The sequence below is a fragment of the Fistularia commersonii genome, chromosome 29 (assembly GCF_037954325.1).
Source record: "Fistularia commersonii isolate RoL2024-O1a breed Wild chromosome 29, RoL_Fcom_v1.0, whole genome shotgun sequence".
Lineage (NCBI taxonomy): Eukaryota > Metazoa > Chordata > Actinopteri > Syngnathiformes > Fistulariidae > Fistularia > Fistularia commersonii.
In genome coordinates, this window is record NC_141312.1 from 11,751,506 (window position 1) to 11,766,727 (window position 15,222).

A 15,222-nucleotide genomic window follows, 5' to 3' on the forward strand; every position below is an offset into this window, starting at 1 on the left:
TCAACGCTTCTTGATGTTGACCCATGTGTCATCTACATACTCCTCCATGTGTAGGTTCACAACTATGGGGAATACAGGCAAGCCTATGGTGCATCCACGTTTTTGCTTGTAGAAACCGCTATTGAACAGAAAATAGGTGGTCTTTAGACAAAAATCCAATAGGGTTCAGATGTGATGCATGGAGAGTTTTGGTGTTTTTTTCAAGGCGTTGTCTCTAATGAGGCGCTCCTGCACTGTGATTGCATCTGATGTTGGGATATATGTGAACAGTGAGGCTAGATCAGTGGTTCTTAACCTTGTTGGAGGTACTGAACCCCACCTGTTTTACATGCGCATTCACCGAACCCTTCTTTATTGGATCGAGGATCGTTTCGTTGATAGGTACAAAGAACAGGCAGAGTAGCCTTTTCATCGAATCTGGCTCCCTTCACCTTGAATTCAGCAAGCGCTATGTTCTTGTAGTTCCCATCTCCATGCAGCTGAAGGAAGCCTTCCCTTAGTTTTGCCGGTGCTGGACTAGAATTGCTCATTTTGTCATTCCAAATCATGCAGTTAGGACATCGATTCCAATCATGTTCCGTCATACATGTGAATCCGTATTGTACGTATTCTTCCGACCTATTTCTTTTTTTGCCCGTCATAATTAGTATGAAGGGATTAAAATATTAAGAAAGAAATCACATGACGTACCATCATGACAGTCACAAGTTACTACAACTGAGCGCGCCAAAATCCCTACAGCACGGATAGGCCAAGCTATGTAGCGTGATCACCTGCAGCCAGTGATGTCATCACCGATGTGTGTCTTGACCTCCGCCGAACCCCTGAGACTGACTCACCGAACCCCTGGGGTTCGATCGAACCCAGGTTAAGAACCACTGGGATAGATTGAGCGACACCATGGTTTCATACAGGTCCAGCCTGATCTGCTTGACCTCACTGGCAAAGTCCTGAGAATTATGGATATGGTGTGTGGTGTTGCCAACCAAAGTTGACAATCTTTGCCACATGTTTGGCAATGTTGTATGTGACAGAGTTTATGCCACTGACGATGCGTCTGAGAGGAGCTCCCTCCTTGTGAATCTTCAGGAGTCTGTAGATGCAAGGCACAGTTAATTATAAAGAGGTTTGTTTATGGCCGCATCTTTTTCTAGATGCTGTTGACAGCTGACCACTTTCTTCTTGTATACGTTGGTCAGGTCCAATTTCAGGGTTTTATACATTGTTGTGTCCCAGAAGAGACTGTCCATCTTTGCTTGGGAATCCTTTTTTCCAGAACCACTCTACATCGACCTTTGTCGGCCGGAAGGATGATGATGCTCTCATCCTTCTGGTGTGAAGAGAGTGCTGTCTTCTCTTCAGGTGCCAGATTGGATGGGGGTGGTTTGGCACTGGAGAGTGCTGCTGAGACCTTGATTTTGCTCAGCTTCTGTATTAGAGATGTGGTTGTTGCATATAGCTGTTTCAGTTGCCATGATGAGGCCTACTGTTCGGATCTGATCTGCTGTGACTGCAAAATTTAGTCCCTTAGACAGGACGCCAAGCTAGTCACTTGATGGCTGGGCAAGTTCCCAACCTAGTTCTTGTTGTCGCTGTTGGTGGTATTGTTGTTACTGTTCCATGGATGGGTTGTGTTAGAATGAGCCCTGTTTTGTTCAGAGGTGGAACCCACACGCAGCCACAAGACTCGCCACTAAACAAATAGGAGCTGAGGGTACCTGGTTTGTGATTGGTACACAAAAAAGTTGAGGCAAAAATGAACAAACCAGGTAGGAGGATGCTGGGTAGCAACAAGCAGATGAATGCTGGGCACGAAAAGGCAGAGTAACTCTTGGCAGGAATAGGTAGGAATAGGTAGAAGAACACTGGGCAGGAACTGTGGACCTGTTCCAGAACTCAAGGGATTTAGCAAACAAGGGTTAAGTCCATTTGCCACAAGATCCAACAATAACAACTTCATACTGCATCCACGTGTTTTGGAAAAGAGAATCAGAATCACTTTGTATGGGGCAATTGGATGTAGCATGGGGTAGCATTGGCACTAAAGAAAGAAATGATCTAGCATTTGTAAATAAAACTGTCGGGTTAGGATGAGTGGACCGACAGTCATCTGGGTAGAGAATGAAGCGGAGGCAGGATGTAGCCTTGTAATGAACAGGTGGAGGTGAAGAAGGGGTCATAGAATGTGTTGTTAACCAGTACCCTCTGTGGCCTGTTGGTGAGGAAGCCGATTACCCCCTGATGATAATGAATTGGTGATTGAGGTGGAAATGGGTCATCAGCTTCTTGGCCATTATGTGGGGTTGTGCAGAATGGAAGGTGGAGGAGAAATCTGTAAACAAGAGCCTGACTGAGTTGAGGGGGGTATCAAGGTGTTTTTTTGGATGAAGTCGGTGATGAATATCTAAGCATCAGCCATCCCTCTGCCTGCCCGGTAAGCAAATTGGAGAGGAACAGCCATGGGTTCGGTTACTCTGGTACTGCGAGTTTTTACGAGTATCTCCATGGCCTTCATCACCCAAAAGGGGAGAGCCACAGGCCTGGTAGTCATTGAGGACCTTTGCAGTTCCCTTCTTTGGGACAGGAATCACTGTTGAGTGCTTCTACATCTGGTGCACTGTGCTGCAGGACAGGGAGTTTCTGAAAAAGAGATGGAATACTCCACCCAACAGCTGGTAACACTGTGCCGCAAATACTGTCTGATCCAGACACAGTGTTGATCTTAGTTTTCATTTGGGCTCTCAGCACCTCTGTTTTGAAGGCCATGGCAAAGCTGTCCAATTTGAGAGAGGAAGCTGATGTCTAGCTGGGAGCGGTTGTCAGTGAAGAGTTCAGGTCATTGGGCAGTAATGATTGGTTGCAACAGGGGAAACAGTGTTCACTGAGGTCATATTTTTGAGCCCCATATTTCTAATGTTTTGTATATCATCAGAGTCCAGGGGAGTGGGAGGGCTATTTGTGGGCATGGGGGGGTGAAGAATGAAGAGAGAGAGAGAGAGTTCAGCATCCTCTCCGCCTGCTACATGAAGCTGTTGGTGAGTCTGGTGGAGCGAGCCCGGGGGCTCTGGTACCTACTTCCTGAAGGCAGGAGGCTAAACAGGCTGTGTGCGAGGGTGGGGATGGTACTTTATGGGTGAGGCGGATGGTGTGTATGTCTTTCAGGGAGTGGAGTGGGGCACCGATGATCCTTCCAACTGTGTTCATGATGCGCTGCAGAGCTTTTCTGTTGTAATCTGGTCAGCTCCCACCCCACACAGTGATACAGCTGGTCAGGATGGTCTTTATTGTGCCCCAGTAGAAGGTGTGCATGATAGGTAAGGGGGCTTTTGCTTGCTCGAGTTTGTGAAGGAAGCTGAGGTGGTGCTGCGCTGCTGTGCCTTCTTTTCAAGTGATGGGGTGTGGGTTGTCCAGGAGAGGTCCTCTATGCATAAAAACCCAGCCCCGCCATATGTTCTTTATACTCTCTTACAGGCTACTCTGTGCCCTGCATGACTTGAATCTTTTGAGGCCTCAAAATAAATATACAAAGACCATTCTTTGTCATTCACTGACTTTCTTAAAGAAGCTCCAAACAAAAAAATCCTCTCCAGCCGTTATCCTAGCCCGGATACCTCAGCGCTTCCCCCTCTCCTGCCTCCTCTCACGTCGCTTGTGGTGTCTCCTCTCCGGATGAGAAGATGCAATCGAGTCAGGTGTAGCTGCGAGTAGGCGGAGTAGTCCAAGGTCTTTGATTGTCTCGGTTTGTAACGAATCCATGGTGATGTGAGGCTGGCCTGTGTAGATAAAGTAAAAAAGAAATGAGTCAAAGCAGGAAAAGGAGCCACATTTGGACTCATTTTAATTATATTGATGGCTCCAAAGCAGAGTGCATTGTCTGCAAGACTAAAAATTCATGTAAAGCTGGCTCAACCAATAACCTCCACAGGCACCTGAGAACTGTCCACCCAACAGTTCCACTGGAGAAGCTTGAACCTGGTATTAATGAAGGTGCCAGTGTGTCATCTGTAACTGTTGCTGCTGCTAATGCTGCTGCTGCAGTGTCAGCAGCATCATTCAGCAGCGACCACCACAGCTGCCTAAAACATCAACCCACAGCTCAATGAAACTGTTTTTGGAGAAGTCTTTGACCCCTGCAAGACAGAAAAAAAATGACGAAGAGCGGGCTGAAATGATTGCATTAGATTTTTGGCTATTTTCAGTTGTGGATGACAAGGGCTTCAGAAAGTTTACACATGCACTCAATCCAGTGTATGCCATTCCAAGCAGGAAAACCCTCTCTCAGAAAATTATCCCAGACCTGTATCACCGAGAACATGCTTCACTACAAGAGAGGGTTAATAAAGCCACAGCAGTTTGTCTAATAACTGACACTTTAAAGTTGCTTAGTATAAAAAGTTAAAAGTAAAATTAGTACAACGTTCACTGTAGAAGTGAAAAAATAAAGGGTATTATAATATAGTAGTATAATACCTTTTTTTATTAATCATTCATTCATTTTGTGCATAATGTTACATTATTATTAGTAATATATTGATTGAAGCAACAAAAAAATCTGAGGGGCCTTTTGGGAGCAGAAAGAGCCATCTCTTTTTAGTGAGCCGAAAGAGCTGGTTCTCTAAAAAGGGCTGGAATTCCCATCACTACTAGATATCTAGCAGATCTGGTCCACCCTACTTGTAATCCAGTGCAAAAGCCAAACAGGATGAACGAGAAATGTGCGAAGAACTACAATAAATCACCGCTATCACCACTATCTTGGATTGAGATCCAGGATGAAGAAGTAAAAAGGATTTTTTTTTCTTATTTAGAATCTCTTTCAGCTCCTTGGTCAACAGCAGTTTGTTGTGAGCAAACATGGAGACCTTTTTTGACAGGGATGATTCTGTCTACACAAAAGGAAATGTAGGTTGAAACAGTCCTCTCCTCCTTACTGATGTTACTGGACTGGAATATAATATTTTACCAGTCCGTCGAATTGAAGCACCCCTGAAGATTCTCGATGCTGCCCAGTGTCCACTGTTTAATGTTTTTTGTCTCATTATCTGCCTGTCTAACAACTATCGAGTAGGCCGGAGCGAGCAGAATAGAGTGACAGCAGCAGAGCCAAGGGGGGGTAGGGAGACAGCTTTGTAGGCATTAGGGACGGATCCTGAATATTTTCAAGAGTTTTCTCTGAACAGGGTTTTCAGGTGTGACATACTGATGTAATCCATTATGTAGAGGCCAACTCCCGAACCATGATGCTTCCCCGTACATTCGGTGTCCTAGTCTAGCTATATTGGCTGGCCAAAACAGTCTGTGTAGTGACATGCCATTGTTGTCACTTTTGCCTAAGCATTTTTCTGTGAATGCTAAGATTGAAGCCATCTGATATTCGTGCATAAGGGTTCACATTAGTCTGGAGTTTGTCTATTTCTCATGATGTGAACTCATATTAGCTAATATGATGGATTGAAGCACTCAGTGTTTACCTTTCTCACATTTGAGTCAGGCTATGATGCTGCTTTTTTTTTTTTTTTTTTTAAGAGTGAAGGGTCTGAGTGATTCGTTGCTGGGTGTGCAATTTCTCATCCGGGAGTGGAGCTGAAGCTGGAGTAGAAAGTCTCTGGAGTATTCGATCCTCTGTCTGTCAGGTAGGCATGGAGGTCAAGGCAGGACAGCAGGATAGAAAGTGACCAGATGAGTGCTGGATATTTTTGGTTGGGTTGTCAGGGACAATAGATTTGTGGGCTGGTAACACTGGTAGCATTAAGCTCAGACAGCTAACAAGTCTTTGTTCTTGTTAACTTCCTATCAGCCTGGTTGTTTGCTAGTTGTCAGCCCAGTTAGAAAAATTGGCTATCATTGCAAGGGATTAGAAATGTGGTGACGCACGGGATGAGGAGTACAAAGAAGAGGAAAAGGACCTAAAAAAAAAATCTGAGAAAACTAAGCTAAAAACATTGACCTGGAACTGGAAGACAAATGCCTCATCTGAATGCAACCTTCTTCTTCTTCTTCTTTCGGCTTTTCCCGTCAGGGGTCGCCACAGCGAGCCAACTTTGTCCATCTAACCCTATTCATCTGTATCCTCCTCCCTCACACCAACTACCTTCATATCATCTCTCACTACGTCCATAAATCTTCTCTTTGGTCTTCCTCGAGACCTCTTGCCTGGCAGCTCCAATTCCAGCATCCGTCTACCAATATTCTCTATCCCTCCTCTGTACATGACCGAACCATCTCAGTCTGGCTTCTCTGACCTTCTCTCTGACCATTTTTCTCCACCCATCCAAACCTGCTAAACCCTTGACACTTTTCTCCACCCATTTCAAGCTGCTTGAACCCGTCTCTTTGCCTCTTTTCCACACTCTCCATTGCTCTGGACTGTTGACCCCAAGTAAGTACCTCAAATCCTCCAGCTTGTTGATCTCAGCTCCCTGTACTCTCACCGTTCCACAATGGTTCTTCTCATTCACACACACACACACACACACACACACACACGCACACACACGCACACACACACACACACACACGCACACACACACACACACGCACACACACACATACACACACACACACACACACACACACACACACACACACACACACACACACAGTCTTGCTGCGACTATCCTGAATTCCTCTCCTGTCCAGCGCATACCTCCAACTCAACCTGTTCTCTGCCCTCACTACAGATCACAATGTCATCTGCAAACATCATGGTCCATGGAGATTCCTATCTAACCTCATCTGTCAGCCTGTCCATCACCATTGCAAAGAGGCTCAGAGCTGATCCCTGATGAAGTCCCACCTCCACCTTGAACTTATCTCTTTTATTATCCCTACAGCACACCGCACCCATGTCTCACAGCTAGCATACATGTCTTGCACCAGCTAACATACTTCTCTGCCACTCCAGATTTCCTCATACTATACCAGAGCTCCTCCCTTGGCACACTGCCATAAGTTTTTTCTAGATCTACAAAAACACAATGCAGCTCCCTCTGGCCTTCTCTAGGTCTATCCTCCTTTATCTTCCTTCTCTGTACTTTTCTATTGGCATTTTCAAAGCAAACACTGCATCTGTAGTACTCTTTCTAGGCATCAAGGCATACTGCTGTTCACACACGCTGACTTCTGCTCTCAGTCTAGTTTCCACTACTGTTTCCCAAAACTTCATTGTATGGCTCATCAACTTTATCCCTCTATAGTTGCCATAATTCTGGACATCCCCCTTATTGATAGCACGTATAGAACATAATTATATTCATAAGAGTCAAAGTGTTTGTCTTATGTGCAGTATGGAGACATGTTTTCCTATACAAGGAAATTCTTTGCTGTCCATGGTGCAACCAGATAAGTGTAATCATAAACATATTGATGTTATAGTGCAGGGAAATGTTAACCTACACAATATTAGAGATTTAAACAGTATTGGTCGAGAGCAGCATCTGTGATGTAGTTGGCTGATGACGTATTTGCCATCCTGACAGACTGGGGTCTGCCAGACAGGAAGTCCTGGAGCCAGTTATAGAGAGCAGGACGCAGGGCGAGGCTGGACATTTGTCGATGAGTTTGTGGGAGATGACCGTGTTGAAGGCAGAAATATGTGACTTTGAATCTGACATATCTATGGAGAATGTACAGTTATTGCGGACAATGTTGCGTGAGGTAGATGGTCTCTGCTTATGTAGCCCTTTCAGACCTTGCGGTTTAATTGATTCATATCAGAAAGCACCCATTGTCTCTCTCTCTCTCTCTCTCTCTCTCTCTCTCTCTCTCTCTCTCTCTCTCTCTCTCTCTCTCTCTCTCTCTCTCTCTCTCTCTCTTTCTCTCTCACACACATACACACACAGTGTTTGACATACAGAGAGGAGGAGCGGGTGATCAAACTGCCAACCTTATTATTGAAGGGACACATACACTCTGCTAACGGAGCCATAGAACCCCCCCAAGAGAGGAAAGAGAATTAGTTGAAGCAAGACAGAGTATGGAGACAGGATATGAAATGAAAGTAGTTGGTATGAGAGGAGGATACAGAGAATAGGGTTAGATGAAGAAGGTTGATTTGCTGTGGTGACCCCTGAAGGGAAAAGACGAAAGCAGAAGAGAAGTGTTAAATGATATGCAATTTATTACTTACAGATATTTTGTCTGGGCTGTGCATGGAATATTCATCCATTTACTAACTTTAATATGAACTGAATCTCAATAAGCATCTGTGAGAGAAAACTTTGGGATGTTAAAATGTTACATACTCTGTCTTTAGCTAGCTCTGCTGAATGACCCAATAAACAGAGTACTCACTACTTTTATAAGCAATGGCTTTTTCTTTCAAACTGTAATTATTCTATAAAATGACATAAAGCCTTGTTAAAAAAAAACAAACAAAAAAAAAAGCGTTCAAGAGAAAACATAAACTTTCATTGAGTGAAAAAGGAAAATCCCTCAAATGATTGGATGCATTCTCAGGCAAGTCACTGCGGTGAACTAATTATAATCACACATGTAAAGGGACCTCCCTCTCCCTCTGCTCTGCAGGCATGTTGATGTTTCTGGTGGATTATCTGTATGTTGTGTAAGGGACCATGTGAAGAGGGGATTACATACTGCCTTTACCATCTGTCACCAGTTGTGTGGCCAGGAAGCCTTTACTACAAGGGTTTTAGTGTGGTAATATAATGGATTTTGTTTAGGACCGTTGATAAGTGAGGAAATGGAACTTGCCACCACATTCACTATAATAAAACCGAGCCGATCTATAGGCTGATTTACAGGATTAACACTGCCTTCATTTTCACACACATCTGCTCAAGGTTTTATATTTTAACATTTCACAAGAGGTTTGAAACTAGGCTTAAACTCCAGATTTCATGGTTTTATTTTCTGCAACTTTTTTTAGTACAGCTGTAACCAACCATGCTCAGCATCATTCACACCATAGCAGCACTCATCGTTGCCTGCCCCCCACACCAACCATCGGCCCACACAATATTTGACAGACCTGCAACTCAGTGATCATTGGAGGGCAGGAGTGCGACAGATCAGAGTCTGAGAGAACCGAGGGAAAAAGGGGGCCATGGGAGACCGCAATGGAGGGAGGGTGAACACCAACACATTGGGCCAACACTAAACTGTCACTGATAGCCAGTAATTGGGGCCAGCCATTGCAGCAGGTGTCCGCTTGTATCCTTCTCATCTCCATCTCTCTGTTCTGCAAACCTGTAGAAATCATTCTCGCTCCTTACTTTCCAATTTATCATAAAAGACATCATATGCCCTTTGCTACTTTTGCTATGCACTACTTCACACCGTACTCCTGTAGGCTCTTTAGTCCCCTCAGTTTCCCACTTCTCTGCTAACCTCTTTCTCTGTATATAATCGCTCCTGCACTTCCTCATTCCACTTTCCTTCCAGACAGAACACCAAGTACTCCCCAGCCTCTCTTCCTTATCACATTAGCTGTAGTTGGCCAGCCATCTGGAAGCTTCTGCTGACCTCAGTGTTTCTCACCTTCTCCCGGAAAACCATGCAACACTCCTTTTTCAGCTTCCACAACCTCATCATCTGCTCTGCCTTTGTCCTCGATCTTCCTTGTCACCAGATTCATCCTACAAACCAGGATCCAATGCGGTTTGGCTATGCTCACCTACCACTACTTTGTAGTTACTGATCTCCTTCAGATTACATTGTCTATATAAGATGTCTACCTATATGCTCTTTTAAGTTACCCTATATTCTTGCCTCTGCTGGAAAAGCATATTTACTACAGTAATGCCCATCCTCTTTGCAAAGTCTACCATCTGTCCCTCTGTGATCCTATCCTGGATACCAAACCTGCCCATCATTTCTTTATCCCCTCTATTGCCTACACCAATAGGACCACTGAAGTCTGCACCAGTTAGCACTCTCTTACCTTTGTCTTTCTCCTTGAACTCATATCTAACCTGTAGAACATAGCCAATAACAACAATGAGCACCACACCTACAATTTCTAGCTTCAGACTTGTCTATCTGGCACTCTTCACCTCCAGAACATTCCAAACAAACTCCTTCAAGATATCTCTGACATAACATTACACGTTACAATCATTTGGCAGACACTTTTATCCAAAGCAACTTATAAAAAATCACTTTGCCATCTCAATACCATGATGGCACAACTTTAAAAACTATACCTAAGCTTCTTGGCTTTCTACCTTTCCACCTGGTCCCCTGGACACACAGTATATCCATCTCAGTTCTCTGCAGCATGTTATCCAACGCATTAGCTTATCCTGTCATCTTCCCAATATTCATAGTCCCTATTCTAAACCCAAGACTCTGTGCCTTTCCCTCTATTGCTCAACTCCTGAACATGCCGACTATTCACCTTCACTGACCCACAACAGCCCGATTTCCACTGGTTTCCTGTAGGTTAATGGCACCAATGGCAATCGTTTATTTGGGACTCGACCAATCCTGTAGTAGAGTTGTAGTTTTGATTTACAATGCTGTTGCTCAGGATGTTCTCGACTGTGCCCCTGCAGAAGTGGTCATGATAGGGACTGGGGCTCTGGCTCTTCTCAGCTTGCGGAGAAAGCAGTGATGCTGGTGTCTTTTCAGTGACAGAGTATTCATGGACCAGGAGCGTTCCACTGACACATGCACACCCAGAAACTTGGAGCTGCTCACGCTTTCCACAGGAGCACTGTTGATGGTTAGAGGGTTGTGCTGGTTATTATTTTCATGTGCTAGTTCTCCTGAAACCCACAACAATCATTTGCATCTTCTCTATGTTCACACACAGAGACAGAGAGACCCAGCGCTGGGTCATACACACACACACACACACACACACACACACACACACACACACACACACACACAAACCATGTGACACACTATATAATGGTATAAATGGTATGGTGGTATTAATAATAAATGAGCCCGGATAAATGCAGAGGGTTGCGTCAGGAAGGGCATCCGGCGTAAAACTTTTGCCGAAACCAAACAATGCGAGCTAACCATAACCATATCATACCGGATCGGTCGTAGACCGGATTAACAACGACTGCCATTGGTACAGATGACTTGCAGGGTACTAATGGAAATTGGGCTACTGTGGGTCAAAGACCATGCACAAGAAGAAGAGGAGGAGTGCGTGTTCCGAAGCAGAGAGAGAGGAGGAAAGGAAAGAGCCTGGGACTGAGAGTAGGGACTTTGAATATCGGGACTATGATAGGAAAAGGTAGAGTTGGTCGACATGATGCCGAGAAGGAAGGTGGATATACTGTGTGTCCAGGAGACCAGGTGGAAAGGTAGTGAGGCTAGAAGCTTAGGAGCAGGCTTTAAGTTGGACTACTTTGGTACTGACAAGAAGAGGAATGGAGTAGGAGTTATCTTGAAGGAAGAGTTTGTTAGGAACGTCCTAGAACTTCTCCTTCTCTTCAAATTCCCATCCCACCTGCGGGGCATAGCCACTAACAACATTGAGCATCACACCTTCAATTTCCAGTTTCAGACTCACAAGTCTATCTTGCATTCTTTTCACCTCCATAGCGTTCCTAACAAACTCTTCCTTCAAGATAAACCCTACTCAATTTCTCTTCTAGTCAGTACCATTATAGCACAACTTAAAGCCGGCTCCTAAGCTTCTAGCCTTACTACCTTTCCACCAGGTCTCCTGAACACAGTATATCCACCTTCCTTCTCTGCATCATGCTGACCAACTCTCTACCTTTTCCTGTCATAGTCCCTACTCTCAATCCCAGGCTCTTTCCTTTCTTCTTCTCTCTCTGCTTCGGAAAGCGCCTTCCTACTCTCCTTTGACCTACAGAAGACCAAATTTCCACTGGTGCCTTGTAGGTCATCTGTACCAATGGCGGTCGTTAACCCGGTCCTGGTATGATATGGTTATTATTGTTGATTCGCATGTTTCGAACTACATTTAAAAGTCACATAAAATCATGATTCAGACTGAGTCCATGTCGCTTACACATTTGCAAACTGTGCATGGGTGGACACTAAATCGGGTTATAGACTCTCTTTATGGTGGAAGCCTGAAATCTGGTCTCCAGAGACCTGTTTTAGCGTAACATTTGTGCAAATTGCTGTGTCAACATGGATGAATGCTTTACAATCACCTTGAAAACAGAATGCATCATGACCTCTATTTCACAGGAAAAATACATAATAGACAAAAAACAATTACCAAGATGTGAGATTAAATAGAGAATCAGCACAACTGAAAATATACTCAACATGACTCACTAAAGACAACCTTATGATAGTTCCCCCCCTTATGCAGGTATGAAACATGAGTTAATGTGAGATAAAAACACTGCTAGGCGCTTATAATAACACATTTTTACAAAGTGTGAATGCAGCCAACAAGTGCAAGAGGAGCTTGAATCCTCCCAGGACAGACAGTCTATATCACAACTACATATTTGTTTTTCCTGTTGGGCAGGTGTTAGGAATGTTTCAAACACTCCAGGCAAGCAGCTGTACTGTTGTTGCTTGATTGTGTTAGGGGTCACCCAATGAAACTGTGCAGTCTGTTGGAAAGGGTTCATTACTTCCAGGGTTCTATCTTTAGTATTGACCAGAGTGAAGACAGAAACACAGACTGCTGTGCTTGAATGACAAAGTAAATATGTTTTAATTTTTTCTAATGACCACATCTATGACAATGTACCCAGCATTTTATTTGTGCAGTTTCACACACAAAAAAACAAAAAAAAAAAAGCCAAGTAGGGATGAATTGTCTTTGTTTCCCAAATTTAGTTAAATGCTTCCATGCATGACATGATGCAAACCATAAAGCTCATATTGGGAATCAATAGCTCATTTAAATCAAAAGAAACTTTTATCAACAAAACAATCTAAACTGTCTGACTTGATCATTTTATAGTTTTGTTATGGTAAGTAGATAGTAACAGAAAATATTCATGTCAGACATGCTGCAGTCATTTTTTTATGTGACTTCATTTTTGAAAACATTGATATACTGTACATAACACAGGGAATATTCTGAAAATGATAAGAATACTGTCAGGACATCCATCCATCCATCCATCCATCCATCCATCCATCCATCCATCTTCTCACGCTTATCTGGGGTGGGGCAGCTGCCGGAGAAGTGAGACCTCCCTCTCCCCGCTACACCATCCAGCTCCTCTGGGGTGATTCCAAGGCATTCCCAGGCCAGCCTGGAGACATAGTCTCTCCAGCATGTCCTGTGTCTTACCCGTGGTCTCCTCCTAGGTGGACATGCCCAGAATACCTCCCCCCGGGAGGCGTCCAGGAGACATCCTGACCACATGCCCGAGCCATCTCATCTGGCTCCTCTCTATGCGGAGGAGCAGTGGCTCTGAGCTCCTCCTGGATGACTGATCTTCTTTCCTTATCTCTAAGGGAGAGAGTCCAGCCACCCTGCGGAGGAAACTCATTTTGGCTGCTTGTATCTGTGATCTCGTACTTTTGGTCACTACCCACAGCCTGTGACCATAGGCTCAACTGCTAAATTGAGAGCTTTGCCTTTTTGGCTCAGCTCCCTCTTCACCACGGCAGACCGGTACAATCATATGGGGACCGAACAGCTCGTATATAGGGGTTCGGTACCCCATACTCCCAGAGCAGCCCCACAGAATTTCCCGTGGGACATGGTCGAATGCCTTCTCCTGGTCCACAAAACACATGTAGACTGGTCGAGCAAACTCCCATGTCCCCTTGAGGACGCTACCAAGGGTATAGAGCTGGTCCACTGTTCCACGACCAGGACGAAAACCATACTGCTCCTTCTGAATCTGAGGTTCAACGGCCCGACAGACCCTCTTCTCCAGCGCCACTGAATAGACCTTACCAGGGAGGCTGAGGAGTGTGATCCCTCTGTAGTTAGAGCACACCCTCTGACCCTTTTTAAAGACAGGGATCACCACCCTGGTCTGCCAGTCCATTAGCACTGTCCCCAAAATCCATGCAATGCGGCAGAGGCGTGTCAGACAGGACAGTCTTGAGGAACCCAAGGCAGAGCTCATCTAACCCCAGGGCCCCACGACAGAAGAGCTTTTTGACTACTTCAGCAACTTCAGCCCCGGAAATAGGTGTGTCCACTCCAGCGTCCAGGGGACACTGTTGCAATGGGGTCTCGGAGGTCTCGGAAGTATTCCGGTCAACGATCTACAAGTCTCGAGTTGAGGTCAGCAGCGCCCGGCTCCACTGTGCACAGCGTTTTCCTTGGATGACGCTTCCAGGAGAATAAAGCCCCCGAAAACATAGCGCCAGGGTCACTGGGACATGCAAACCCCTCTACCATGGTAAGGTGGCAGGGAACTGTCAGAACAATGTATGATAAACATCAATGTACAAATTCTGTGCTTAATTCATATTATATCTTACGTTTGAACTTTCAAATATTTTAACAGTATATCAAACTCGTTATCATTGAGAGGAGATAGCAACTGTAAGAGATCAGTTAAGGTTTGACTGCGGTGGAAACATTGATGAAAAACAACTTGACACTGCAAAGCCTTACATTTAACATCAGAAAAAACATGAAACATGAAAATGTGAAACACACCATGAATTTGGTTTGTAAAGTTTTCAGTAAGTGATACAGAAGTATCTTTTAAAGGATATAAGAAGGGAAAACCACCTGACTGGTATGCAAGGTTGGCTTTGTTTTTCAAGATGACTTCAATGACACAATAATAATTTATTCTTCATTTAATCTGTGCGGGAAAATTTATTCTCTGCAATGAACCCATCATGAATGAACCATGAGCAGTAGACTGCCAGGGGAGCAGTTAGGGCTCAACAACACTTGGGCACACTAGGAGGAGCCTTAAGGTCATGCAACAAATCTATTCTAACATAAAATAAGAAATAAGTGTTTGTTTGGCTGAAATTAATGAATAACACTTAAAGAGGAAATTTGTGTGTTACAGCAGCAGGGGAGTATTGAAAAGTTTAAATTGTCAACAAGGAGGAGCCTTGCATAGGTGTTTTTGCACTCTAGTTATTCCCTTGTACAAATCACTTGGTTTGTCAAACTGCACTGACAGATTGATCCGGACCAAATCCTCCACACAAAGTGACAATACGGTAACCCAGCTGTTAAATAGATCACAAATGTTAGTGGAATGATAATGAAAATGATACTGGCAGTAGATGCCACTGCTATGTAGATGTAACAAGCTGTAGATGCAACAAGCTATGTTTATAATGGAGGTCAATGGATATAAGTAAGAAAAA

At 44.3% G+C, this 15,222-nt stretch overlaps 1 pseudogene; it reads right to left on the reverse strand.

Annotated features, from left to right (window-relative positions):
- On the reverse strand, nt 1-13,925 carry LOC147217001 (uncharacterized; annotated as a pseudogene).
- Nucleotides 13,926-15,222: the final 1,297 nt, after the last annotated feature.